Source organism: Rousettus aegyptiacus, unplaced genomic scaffold (genome assembly GCF_014176215.1).
Source record: "Rousettus aegyptiacus isolate mRouAeg1 unplaced genomic scaffold, mRouAeg1.p scaffold_m13_p_3, whole genome shotgun sequence".
NCBI lineage: Eukaryota > Metazoa > Chordata > Mammalia > Chiroptera > Pteropodidae > Rousettus > Rousettus aegyptiacus.
This window is the reverse complement of record NW_023416306.1, coordinates 19420675-19435050: the sequence shown is the minus strand read 5'-3', so window position 1 is coordinate 19435050 and position 14376 is coordinate 19420675. Positions and strand designations below refer to the sequence as shown.

Here is a 14376-nt window from a genome sequence, read left to right as displayed (position 1 = left end):
GGTGCAGAATAGGCTGTTGGCATTTCTCAGCTTCAGAAATCTTTAGTTCAAAGACAGTCTCTAACATTTTCTTTTTAACTTCTTGTAGAGAATATTAATCTGTATTCCTCATTGAATCTTCTAACTTCCAGTCAAGACAAGCTTTCCATTCATTCAGTTTAATTTTAGAGCCAGTTTTTTTTTTCCTAATTGAATATGCAGAAAAAACAATTTGGAGGTGTCGAAAGTTCTCCACGTTAGCCATCGCAAGCTGATATTATTTTAGTTAAATTTTCCCATTTCTGTAGGTATTTGCAAGTTGAGGTTCCATGTGAATTAAGCATATAGCTTGCAGGAGTATTAACAGGAGCTGGGGTCGTTGTGGTTTAGCAACCTTAGAGGCATGATTTCCCATGTTAATTTTTGTTTTCTTTTGGGATTGACAGAATCCAAACAAATTTCTAAGGCTAATTGTGTGGTTGGTTGAATAGTGCTGCTTATGGGTTAAGCTCCAAGGGGCTGTCACCTCCCAAGTCGCTTCAACCCTCTTATATGTCTCAATTTCTCTCTCCAGTTGTCTAATACAACTGTGAAGCTAGATAACTAGCCTTTACTTACGTTTCCTGGTGCAACTTAAATATTTCATTACAGTTGCGTTGGAATTTCCTATGGAGACCTGCTTATTTTGAGGGGCACCCAAAGATACCTCCATAGAGATTTTTAGTCATCTGCGAATACCCAAAATCAGAACTGGAGGGAGTCAATAACCCTTACCTTCAGAGCTGAACAAGTTCAATCTCTCATTTGTCCAGTCAAAGGTTTTGTTCAGACTCACAGTAAATAGTTCCAACTGAAAAGCCAAAATTAAAACCAGCCACCCATTTTAACGCCTATCCTTTAGTGCCATCTCAAGGATTTTCTAAGGAAAGCTCAGATAAAGTCAGGCCCTCTGCCACAAGGTTCTGGATTCCAAGAGAGAACTCACCTAAGTTCATTCACCCAATGCGAAGCGGGGAGTTGGTAGGGCTTAATGGGCCCCTGCTGGTACTTAGCACCGGGTCCAGGTCCACAGAGTGGGCCTGGGTGAGCTTCTTCAGAATCCTGCTGACTACGCCAAGTAAATGTCATTGAAAGAACGTCCAGCCTAAGAAAGAGTCATGTAAGAATTTATTTGAACCAAACTGACAATTGTCAGGAAACAAAATCTTAGTGGCTTGAGATTTTGCTCCAGAGAAGAGCAGTTTTTGCAGCTCATTTTATACATTAGAATCAAAGGAGGAGATATAGGGGAAGGGCGACATGAAATCTCCTGGTGGTAGATTAGGGAGACAGGAAAACGCAAAGTGGGGAAATCTCTGAGATTGGATAAGAAGCAAAATGGAGAGAGATGGACTTCTTTTACTTTGGCAGGTGCAGGAGAGTTAACATTTATAGCACATAGAGATGGCATGTGGGCAGCAAGATAACAATGTGGTCTTGTGCTCTGGTGCTGGCTGTTGTGTCTTTGAGCAGTCTGGAAGAGATTACTCTGACATATTAAAGGTATGTTATCTCGGATGTACAAAGACAATAGACAATTTTAATGCCAAAGATTGACATTTGTCAATGGAAACTACAGGCCTAAGATGTGACTACCACCACGACCCACTTTTAGTTAGGAATTTTTACATTCAGACTACTCTGTGTGGTTACTTTGGCCTCTGGGTTGGTAAGTCCTGCCATGTAGGCCTCCCCAGAGTTTGTCAGGTTAGTATGTGGCCCTTTTTTCATCCATAATGATCTCTAACTCATGGCGGTGGTGTTTTGAGAGTTAAATGAAGTGCTTGTAAAGTGATTATGACAGTGCTTGGCCCACAGTAAGCACTCAATATACATAGTTATAATTATAGTTGTTGTGAATACTAATTTGGCTTCCTTGGTGTCATGGGGGGCGGTGCATGCTGAGCTTGGTGCCCTTTAATTTTTAATGACACCAATTCACACATTTGTGTGAGTTTTTTCCTACCAGCAGTAGAGCCTGGAACAGAGAAGTGGGCCATTTGTGTTGATATCAAGATGCATGTGGCCAGTTGGGTCTGGCAGTGCTGGGGATTGTGGGAGCTATGTTAGCAAGCACTTGAAGCCAGAAGGGTCCAGCAGTAGCTGGGAGTGGAGGTGGAGAAGCTGTTGAGCTGGAGAGAGAAACAAAAGCCAGAAAGAAAGGAGGTGGGTTGATGTTGGGGTGCTGGGTCTGAGCATGAATTTTCAGAATGAAGCAGCTCTGGATAAAGCTAAACCTAGGTGTGGTGGCCTGAGATGGTGAAACTGCTCCCTGGCATCCCCCCCAAGCCCTTGGCTTCCTTCTTCTGCTCTTTCAAATAGGGCAGCAGGAAGAAATCAAAGATTTTGAACCTATTGTGCAGAGTTTCTAGAGGCTTGAGGAGCACAGGGCCACAGGTAAAGATATAGACAAGGGACATATTCTAAGGACAGTTCTAGATAGAGAGAGGATGGACTGGCCCAAATACAGCAACCTTCTCAGGAAATAAGGACTATTGGAGCAGAGAATAGGCCTTACGGGGTACCAGAAGCAGGATGTATAACCTGCTTTCCTGCTGCTGTATCTTCAGTCCAACTTACATCCCAGCTGTTGAGCCTATCTATTCATTGGTACATTTACATGGGAGATAACAGTACATAATTGAGTGGTAGGAAGAGGAGGTATAGATCTCTAATGACCATCCAAGTCACTCTCAGCTGACCTTCCCTTCTCTCCAAGGACCTTCTGCATGTCCAGTGACTCAGGTGGAGGGGGTACTGAGTTCCTCCCATGTTCATGGGATCAGTATAGAGTGGATATGGGGGATGCTCCAATTACAGGGAACTGAGAGGCCAGTGTGTGTGTTAAGAGCCCAGACTTTGCAATCAGATTCCCTTGTCCTCATCCCCATTCTACCACTTAGTAGCTGGGTAACCCTAGACAAGTCTAGATAGCCTTTCTGTGCCTCAGTTTCCTCATCTATAAAATGGGCATAGTAACACCTCGTGCTGTTATAAGGGTCGAGTGACCTAAAACATATGTAAAGTGCTTAGGACCATGCTTGGTATGCAGCGAGTGCTATATAAACTATGAGTACAGGCTATTACATAGACTGCTGCAGTTCCTTTGGAATAATGGCAGGGGTGGAAGGGGAGACTGTAAAACAGGTGTCAAAATCCTAAGTGAATAATCAAGAAATTAGTAATGAACAGCGAGCTTGCTAACTTGAGTCTGAAAGAAAAAGGACTTTTCCCCCCTCAAAGGGTAAAAGAAAAGTAGGCTAGACCTGGCCCTGCCTAAAGAGGAGGGTCCCATGCCTACAGGACATGGGAGACTTGAGTCTTTAGGATTTCAGTTATGGCAGGAGGTGAGGTGCAGGGGACGTGTTTGGGACAGTCCAGTGAGGAAGGATTCTTTCCTGTAGAGAGGAGAGAGAGGGTGTTGTAAATGCATTTATTTGGTGGGGAAGTGTCTGCGTATTAGTCAGAATTCTGGGTTGCCAGCAGAAATTCCAGCTCAACCTGACTTAAACCAAAAAGAGAATTAGTAACTCATATTACTAGGAACTCCAGGGGTTGAAAGATGTCAGTAATTGGGGCCCCATCTCTATTGTTTCATTCTCAGCAGGAGGAATTCTCCCCGCCTTCTGTAAGAGCAGCCCAGGCAGCTCCAGGCTTTTGTTCTATCAGTTTAGTATCCCTGGAGGAAAAGCATTCATTTCCCTTGTTCTAGTCAATGTCTTAGAGGCTGACCGTCACTGACTTGTATTGGGGGTGGGAAGAAGGGGGCCATGAGCCTTGCTGAAACTGTTTCTACTAGGAGTGAAGACAATCCAGAGGGTTAACAGAGAAAGGGGAAATAAACGGGGGATAGGCAAAAATGATCTTTCTACATCATCAAGAAGATCAGTAACAGGTAGCATGGTGATAAGCTTGCTTCAGGTTTCTGGGTCAGCTCAGCCTGAGGCTCCGTGGGGGACTGACTGGGAAAGTAGGTTTGCTGTCTTTGTTCAGGTCTGAATTTGAAGAAAATGCAGCTCTAGGGCTTCTGCAGCAAGCTTTTCTCAGATCAAAGGTTTCTCTAAGTGTGGCCCTTCGCCACCTCATTTTTTATAGCTGGGGGCACTTGATGAAACTACGGATTCCTGGGCCACACCAAGACAGACATAAGGAATGGAAATCTTTTCAGGCAGATCACTGGAATCTACATTTTAAAGAACCGCCAGGTGATTAGGCACACTAAGATGTGAGGGACTGCCCCGGGATTTGCAGAGGGAGGCCAGCTTAGTTAAGCTTGAAGACTTGTATCTTAGCAAGAGAGTTGAGATGAGGACATAGAAGAGAACATGGTAAGCGACATAAGACTGGGAGCTCAAAAACGATGGTAAAGAAGATGCAAAGGAAAAGGAACAAATACACATGCACAATAATTAAGTGCCAAGCCTGGAGCTTGGGCTACTACATCATTTTTCTCAACATCCACTAGGAGATAGATATTCTTATTATTTTACAGAGAAAAAAAATCCGAGGTTCAGAAAGCCTTCTGGTCACACCCGATGAGCACTGACCTTTATACCCTGTTCAGGGGAGGAAGTGCTAGCACAGTTTTAAAGCGAGTGATCCACATGTTTTGAACACCTCTTATTTCAGCAGTGAAACATGACATTTTTTTATGTTAATTAACAGACTCTATAAGGATATTTGAATAGCTTGCAGAAACTCCCTCTGGAACATCAGTTCCTATTTTGGGGGGCGGGGTGGTTCACATGCTAATTTAAACACCCCAAGAGTGGGCTCCTGATTAGGGCACTTTAAATGTCAACTGTTTAGATTTTAAAACAAATATACATATACATATATACCACACTGTCGATGCTAAGTATTTTAATGTAAATTTCAAACAGTAGACTATCCCCCTGTGAATAAGTGCCCTGCACACCACTGCTCTTTCTTTACATCCCTTAATCTGATGCAATCATCCCCTTCTCTGCCCTCTCCAACTTTCTGCTGTGCACCCTGCTGGAACCAGCTGGATTCCAAGCACCACTTTATCCTTAACCTCCTCTCTGATGTTTCTTTTGACTTAATTAAACTTCTGCTCTTCTGAAGTACAGGTTCCATGTAGATCAGGGCCAAGAGGTCAGACAAAGGCATCCCATTGCTGCTACCAGACTTTTCCCCTTTCCCCTCCTTTGAAAACCAAAGGATATTGCTGTTAGAGAGAGAGAGAGAGAGAGAGAGAGAGAGAGAGAGAGAGAGAGAGAGAGAGAAGGAGAAAGAGAGAGAGAGAGAGAGAGAGAGAGAGAGAGAGAGAGAGAGAGAGAGAGAGAGAGAGAGAGAGAGAGAGAAACTTGACTTTTAGCTTACACTATACAACAAAATCACTCAAAAGTTACCAAACAACTTCTAGAAGAAAATGTTGGCGATAATCTTTGCAACCTTGGGGTAGGCAAATATTTCTTAGGCAGGACATAGAAATTGCTAACTATAAAAGAAGAAGCTACTAAATTTGACTTCATTAAAATTAAGAACCTCTGCTCTTTGAAAAGCATTGTTAAAAAAATGAAAAGCCAGACAGGGAAAAAATATGCTCAATACATATACCTACCATAGAACTTTATTCAGAATATATTAAGAACTCTTATAACTCATTTATAAGACAAACAACTGTAAAAACATGACAATAGATTTAAACATACACTTCTCAAAAGAAGAGATATAAATGACCTATATAAATACATGAAGGTTGAGTAAAGTCACGAGGACCTAACTTTCCTTCGTCTTTTGGTTCTATATCTCTGATGTGCACTGTTTTCAGCCAAGCCTCTTCAGGGTGGTAGCAGTATGGTTGCTGCAGTTCTAAACCTAACTTTCCATCATTTCAAACCCAGTGAAAAAGAGCCAAAATATTTTTTTCTCGGGAGTCCCAGTCTAGATTTTATTGTGTCCCATCATCTCTGATTGAGTGGATTAGTCAATATGGCCAGCTATTGGACCAGGCTGAGGTCACATGCGCTACCACTTTGCTAGGCTGGGAGAGCGAGAAGTAGAATCCTAGAGAAGGAGACTTCAGGGACCCCTTCAGCTTCTTTAGTAGGATGTCAGGCTTTGGCTTATTGTCTCCTATTAAATATCACATAGTGTAGGACCAATAATTTTCCATATGGAAATCAGGGTATGTGAGAAAAGAATGGATGTTGGGGTGGGAAAAAATAATCCATCACCCTTATGTTTTAGTAGCCTCTTCATGCTTGAAATGGTTAATTGTTGAGAGAACCTTTGCTTCAGGTTTGGCTTCCAGAGCCACGCCAGCCATTCCAGCTATGACAGAATGAAGCTGAAAAGGGTCGGAGAGGCTATGTCCACCTTATAAATACCAGGTTCAACCTCAGCAAACAGCCTTTACCATCACTTAAAAAGCCAGTAGCCCAAGAGACACACCGATTCCCTAGCATGTGTGCAGGATAACTAATTTCATGATCTTGAACCAAGATGCTTCTGTCATGATCCAGAGAAGAAAGAAGGGCAGTGTTTCCAGTCTATAACTATTAGCATAATCACATTGCTTCATTATACTACCCAATGACAATTGGTAAATTAGCATCAGCTAATTATTTCCCTTTGAATAACAATTCTTTTTGAATTCCAAAGGGAATTCAAATCATGAAGACATATTATTCTGAGAAAATAAAAAAAAGGTTAATAGGAGTACATTATAATTTAGGAGCCAAAAGTATTAATGATGCTTTTCACACTACAGGTTTTCATTGTATTCATATTATCAAACTTAATAATAGTGAGATTATTATATATGAGTTTAGTTTTATTAGTTAAGATAGGCTAAAGGAAAGGAAAATTCCTAATAAGGCACACGTTTTGTCTATGTCAGAATTTTATAATCCTTAATTTTCGAGTAACCTAACATTCCAGAATTCTTTCCATTTTACACTTAGGTTAAGTGAAGCAGGAGGCATGGTTGGAATTCCTTAAGCCACAAACAAAGCAGAAGCTTACAAAGAACACTATTCTTCTAAGATCCAGACTTTAGAAGGCAGTATCATGTTACTTACGCTTTGAAAATGTTGCTTTTCAAGCCCCTTTGCGTTGCATGCTGATCTCATTGCTAAAGGGCAGGTTCAAACTTATGTAGTGGATGTTGAAGTTTGTATGATCTGAGTTTGTTTGCAAGCAACCAAAGCTTACACTGTATAATTTATTCTTACAGAATTTCTGGCAACCGTGCAGAACTAGGCTTGGAAACTGAGTGGAAGCAAGGGAGAAAGAGAGCAGGATGAATCACAACCCAAAACAAGCCACAGACCCAGTCTAGTGAGGACCCTCTTGTCATTCCACTGAACATTTTGCTGCCACTGAAAAATGGATGCCACTAAATAAGGGTTATCAGATAAAATATAGGATACTTAGTTAAATTTGTATTTTTAAATCAATATTTTAAAATGCATAACTTTTTAAAGTTGTCTCATGCAATTTAGACATATTTATACTAAAAATATTTTTAAATTATTATTTTTTTATCTGAAATTTGAATTTAACTGGGTCTGTTGTAGTTTCATGTGCTAAATCTGGCAACTCTACAATGGACGTACCATTTGCTGTCCCTGAAAACAAGTTGCCACCTGCCACTCTAGTGGATTTTTGCATCGCGGGTTCTAAAAGGAACCTGATTGAGACGGATACGTGTCATCGGCGGAGTCTCTGCTCCAGGGCCCTGCTCCAACTGAGAGGGTGGTCAGAATGCTGATGGTGTCTCTATCATTAATTGAAAATGGCCTCTGTCTTTCACCGTCTTAAATTTCTCAGATGTAAGTATGGGGCAGTAGTGAGGTTCAGATGCTGGGGGAGAAAAAAGATAAATGCCTACCTTATTTTCTTCTTAACATATGCTCCTTCTCTTTCTCATTGTCTTGTGGTCTGTGAGTTGGGGACAAGGCATAATATAATTCTCTTAGCCAGTGACCAGTCCAATACCCTAGATTTAAACCAATTAGCAGATGACATCTCCTTGGCTTCAAGTGTTGTTTCAGGATTGGGCACATAACTCAATCTGGGCCAACGGGGAAGAGAGGAAAGTTTACTAGAAGATTTCAGGGGAACTAACCTTATTCCTGAGACCTGCATTAAGTAAATAATGATCTCATCTTCTTCCAGACACTATTTTGTGTAATTGCGAGGCCTGGGAATTCTGCCGCTATCTTGCTTCCATCCTGAGATGGAGAACAAAGAGAGGAAACGAAGGCAGAAAGCAGTAACTGCAGAGAAGTAGAGCTGGAACCGCTGGATTAAGTCTCCCAATGCCTGTCCCACATCTGGACATTCAGTTATGTGCACCAATACATTTTTGTTTGGTTTAAGCACATTCAAATGTAGTGTTCTTGTACTTAAAGCCAAAAAACAACCCAACTGAAAAAAAAAATTCATGAACATGTGAGCCACTTTTGGAAGCCTATCATTTGTCCAATTCCAAAAGTTCAGCATAATGTGTTTTGACTGAATTAGAAATTACCACTATTATGAAATTGTGAGGCAAGGATTAACATTTAAATTCATGCAACATAAACAACTACAGATTTGCTTCATTAGGCCAGAGAAAGAAGCAGTTTATGATTCTTGCCAGATTCTTGCTTTTTTTTGCATGAATGCCCCTGGGGCTGAAGCAGCCGCTCAGGAAGTACCCTCTGAGGAGAGAAACGTATTTAAATTCCTGGAAAGGCCTATGGTGCAAACATAAATAGTATTTGAGATAACTTTACTCTCTCTTCTTCTACCTCCATGGGATGGACAGCTGCTTCTTTGGACTGCCTGGCCACCCTCCCCACTTCTTTGGGTCATAACACCCTGCTGCTCCTTTGGAAAATACCCTTTCCTCCATTCCCTGGAATCTCGTTGGGACCAGCTATCCAGATACCTACCAAACCTGCTCCCCTACCACTAGGCCCAATGGTGGGCATGCAACTTTAGGCTAAACCCTGTCACAAGAACTCAGCTCTCTGGGGGTCTGATGCAAGAAGGAAAATCACTGGTGTCATTCCTATTGGGGACCAATTCCTGTCTTTTCTGAGGCTTGATTTGTCCCCACCCTCTCCCGTCCACGGTGGCTTTGCTTAATTAAGGTAGCCCGGGTGAATTTCCCTTGCGTGCTGCCAAAAATTTTAGCTGATACTCTCCACCTAAAAAGTCCTCAAACACAACCAAGCCTTTAGGAGTTACATTTTTAATTTTTATTAGGCATGTGTTACTGTAAGTCTGACATAAATCTCTTTATAACTTCTATCGTGTGCCTAAATTATCATGTAATCAATTACAAAAAACTTTACTGGGAACTAAAGTATAGGAAATTAATATGTATTTTTAAGGATGATTTTTAAAACCCACTTATATAGCACTTACTGTGTCTAAGACATTGTTTATTTAATCGTCATTATAATCTAGTGATGTACTATTATTAACCCCATTTTACAGATTTTGAAACGAGCACAGCAAGGTTAAGTAGCATACCCTAGGTCACACAGCAAGTAAATGGAAAAGCTGTGATTCAAACCATGACTGTCCGATTTCAGCCCATGCTCATTCACTGTGTAAAATCTGGCATCGTCAAATGACTAAGAAACTATAAAATTGATTTCTAATGCATAAGGTTAGTTATATGCAAAAGCATCTTAATAATACAATGTCTTCCAGTCCAGAAGTAAGAAAGATGACCAGAATTGGCTGAAGTCCCTGGGTTCCAATGTTTAACTTTTAAGCCAAATGAAAACTATTTAGGCTAGCCAAGGGCAAAGTCTTCATCTAATTGGTTAGCAAGCATGAACTAAGTCCAAACACCTGCTACCATTTTTCTTTCACTATTGCCAGGTGCACCATGAGCAGCCTTGGATCAATAATACAGTGGAAGCTGAATACATATAATTAATTTTATAAATTTAACTTATTAAGTTTATTTTCATTAAAATTGCCCCATAAGACTGGGATATTTTACAGGCTGCCATAGTAAAGGGGAGACCAGAGAACCAAAGCCCTTTTTACAATTGACTCAGCTGTAAGTCATATCCTCCACAGTGCGAATTCTCTCATCTCACCATTTTCTAGTAAACACCTATGGAGTTATTCACCCATTCATTCAACTATATGTGCTGAGTACATGCCAAGTGCTAAGCACTGTCTTGGGCGTTGGGGTGATGGCAGTGAACAAGCAGACGAAAATCTTTGCCCTCACGCCATTGGCATTCTAGTGAGGAGTTGTGATTCTACCGCCACGTAATTGAAAACGCCGGAATTTCTCTGGCTCCCGATCATTTCCGTTACTGTAATGAATGAAAGAATGGGTTCATCTGAGGGCCGTGCTGAGTCTGTGCATCTGTGCCACGTCAGCTGGCCTCGTCCTTCCAGAGGTGCCCAAGGGGAAGGATGCTGGCTCAAGACTGCCTGGCAAAGGAGATATCTACTGGGAGATGGGGACAATTTGTTTCGCGTCCAGGATTTCACTTGAATAAACCATTCACTTCATATAGTCTAACACATTTAATTCTCACAACCACCTAAGTTCTAAAAGCAATAGCACGGCATCTCCTCAGACTGCTGTCTTGGACTCGTCTTTATTCTTTCATCTCCCTTCCCACAGGAATACCCTCTCCTTCACCCCACGCCTTGGATGTGAACTTCTTGCCTGAGGACTGTAAATGCCAGTTCAAAAACAAAAAACTAAGAACCCACGATTCTTCTCAAAATACCAGTCTATTATTTCAGAGGAGTTAATTTCCGAAGGAAGATGGGCCAAGCTTGTAAAAACAACTTACATGGATCCTACCGGTAAAATAGGAACTTGAGAAACTGCGACACGTACAAGCAGGAAAGGAAGTCGGCCAATGGTGTGGCAGTTCTGGTGGTGCCAAGAACTCTTCGCTGTGAATGTGTCCTTCTGGGGAAGCAGTCTGACCACCAATGGGAGGCCGCAGCCTAGAATTCCCTGCAGGTGTCACAGATGACAATGTCCCAAAGCAGCTGCTTTTCCGGAGCTTAAGGGAGAAACCAGCTGTAAAGGTGATGTTGCTGAATGTTCTCCAGCTGTATGTGTGGATCCGGGTTTGTCAAACTATACCATACACATCATGATAGTAACTATTAATGGAGATGAGGCTGAAAAATATCAGGCCAAAGCCAAAGCCAGGGGATGGAGAATGTGTGAAAGTAATTTCATTACTAAAGAATAACCTGCTGAAGAGACTTGTTGCTCTGGTGACCGAAGAATATCTAATAGTAGATGTCAGAGTTTTCCCGCTTCCTGGTGCTGAATCACGCAAACATGCCATTTGAGATGCCCTTCCTGAAATGTTAAGGCCAAAGGATAGTGGCCAAATGCTTTTGCAAACAAGACCACTAGGGCTCTTTCACTGAGACTTTATATTCAGCTGAGTTTAATGTATATTTGAAATGAGCTGTTTCATAAAATAAAAGCAACAAAGAATGCAATCAATGAATGAATCAATTAATTAATGAATTAATCGAACTTGCCAATGCACCCATGCTGACTCGTATTCTCTGAAATTGAGGGGTATCTTAGAAGCCATGGCCTCGCTTAAGGGCTGTCAGCAGAGCAGTGGTCATGATGGGGACATTGCCTACAATATCGCACTTGGGCAGATAATGAAAACAGTACCATGTTTTCAACATTTCAGCTGAATTACAAGCATTGTTGATACTGCCAGTAAGATCGTTTTGTAGAATGGGTGCCAGTGGCCTGGAAGAAAGTCTCCCCCACCGAAAGGGCTGGTCGCAGCTGAGGTGTGTGTGGTTCAGAGCTTTCTTCTGCTTGGCTAATCCTATTGATGGAACGGAGGGCAGTTTTGTATGAGAAAAGCCTCAATGATAAGAAACATTGTGTTCTGGTTAATTGGTAAGTTTGATTTTCCAAGCTTAGTGGTAGATAGGGTGTCTTATCATCAAGGCCGTCTTGGAGTCAATAAAATACAGAATTATTATGCTGATTTTACATTTGAAGAAACAGAGATATAATAATGTGAATTAACTTGCCCTAAACCTCACAGCTCGCAAGTGTCAGAGCCAGGGTTTTATCCTGGACTGTGTAGTGGATTTTGAGTCTAAACGCTCAGTTAACCATGGTACTACTATTTCTCAGTATTCATGCAACTGGTTGAGAAAGGTTTTACAGCCCGATTTACTCAATTAGCCAACCAACTGATTCATAGGGTACCAACTACCTGCCAGATATTGGCGTATATTGGAAACAGCGCCAGTAGTGAGCAAGAATTCAGAGCTACTTTCAAGGAGCATATAGCTTAATAAGAAAATAGGTCTTAATCATGTAATAACAGGAATAAATTTAAAATTGCAACTGTGCAGTAACAGGAAAGGGAACTATAGAGTGCTATTAAAGTGTAAAATGAGGGGCCCCTTTATAATCTGGGAAATCAGAGAAGGCTTCCTGGAATAAGAGTCTTTTGAACTAAAAGTAAATAGGCAAAAAAGGGTGGAGGGAGGAGCTTTTCAGAAGAGGAAACAGCATGTAAAAAAGGGCTTGTGTGGGAAAGAAGTTAGCACCTTCCCAAACTGGAAAAAAGCCAGAATGGCTACAGTGTGTGGTGTGTGTGTATGTGTGTGTGTGTGTGTGTGTGTGTGTGTGTGTGTGTGTGTAGATGGGGGCCAGAGTTTTATGAGATGGAGGTAGAGAAGGATGTTGGGGTAAGATCACCCATAGCCCTGCAGGCATGTTAAGGATTTAAGTCTTCATCCTAAAAGCAATGAGGCTCCCCAAGTTTCATTGTCCCATTTATTGTTCCTTAACTCTAATGCTATTTCAGTAAATCTGAAACTGCTCCAAAGTCTGATTCACTCTCTGTGGACAGGAATAAGTTTTCTGAAAGCCCTAGATCAGCAGCTCCACATGTATAAGGTATGATCGTTCCTCCTGCTATACGAAGCAGTGAATTGCTTGCTCTGGCTCAAAATATGAGGAAACAACGAAAATTCAGTTTTCACAGTTCCGGAGGCTGGAAGTCTGAGATCGGGGTGTGTGTGGGCTGGTCAAGTGAGGGCCCTCTCCTGGGTTGCAGACCTCCTGTGTCCCCACTTGGCAGAAAGGGTGAGGGGACTCTGGAATCTCCTTTGTAAAAGCACTAATCCCTTTCATGAGGGCTCCACCCTCAGAACCTGATCGTCTCCCAAAGGCCCCACCTCCTAATTCCAGTACCTTTGGGGGTTAAGATTTCAACATATGAATTATGGTGGGGGCGGAGTGTGGGGTGGGGAGGCACAGACATTCAGACCATAGCACTGATTTAAAATCTGATTTTAAATCACCAGATTTAAAATTATTATATATAAAAAGATAGTTGAAACAAAGTTCATTTGCCTATATATAAACATGTGACATAGAGAGATGAATGAAATGTAGTGAAATCATATATAACATACTGTATTTAATTAATTCAAAGATGCATATTTTCCCACTGAAATGGGGACAGGTCTTACAACTGAAGGCATGTCACATATTGTCAGTATCTTTTCTTTCTCAGTGATACATAGTCAGTAGTGTCTCAACAAAGCAGAGTGTACAGAGTCAAGTTCCCAGGAGAGCCTGAGACAGGTACGGAGTTTACATAATTCACTGAAGAGCACTCTTTTGAAAAGCCTGTAAGAGAGTGAGTGAAGCAGGAGAGGAAAAGGGACACAGCCACACAAGGTCTTAGGTCAAGACTAGCCTCTCTGGCTGACCCTCTGAAGCATGAACCCCATCACAATTTTACTCCCTTGAGGCCAAGGGCTTCTCATGCCCCCAAAGTAGTCATTGACTATGGGCTGCCTTTAGTGGGGTCATAACCTCCTAGGCAAAGGGCTCCCATCAGCCAGGGGTAATTTTCAGGAGAAGGAGGGCAGCTGTATCAGCCAATAGTCATGACAACTAGGGGTGAGGTATCCACTTGGTGTAGGGGATCTAAGGGACATTACAGGACCCACCATAGGCATCTTGCTCAGCTTTGCAGTTCTTAGTGCCCACAAAGTGAAAAAGCAGCTTCTCTCAAGAATGATCATTCTCCTGTTAGGATATGATTTGCACTGTCCTCAATAATATCCTTAGGGTAGACTCAGCTACCAAATGTCTTAGGGCTGTTTCTCCCAGGTATCCTGAGGACAGGGCAATCGGATGCTGTCAGAAGCCACACCTACTGCAAGCACAGAGCCATTCTGATCTGTGTGTAGCAGATCTGGCTGCCAAAAAAAATCCACGGACTTCAACCGAGTGTATTTATTGGGGGGTGGGGAAGTAGAAGGGAACCCAGAGGAAACCGTGAAGTAAGTGAAGTATAACTTCTTCGTCTCCTGCCCCACCTTTCTAGAATCCTG

At 42.0% G+C, this 14376-nt stretch overlaps 1 pseudogene; it reads left to right on the top strand.

The window, feature by feature from the left end:
• The window catches only part of LOC107502632, a 31261-nt pseudogene extending 19716 nt beyond the window's left edge, over positions 1–11545 (top strand).
• The last annotated feature ends 2831 nt before the right edge of the window (positions 11546–14376 follow it).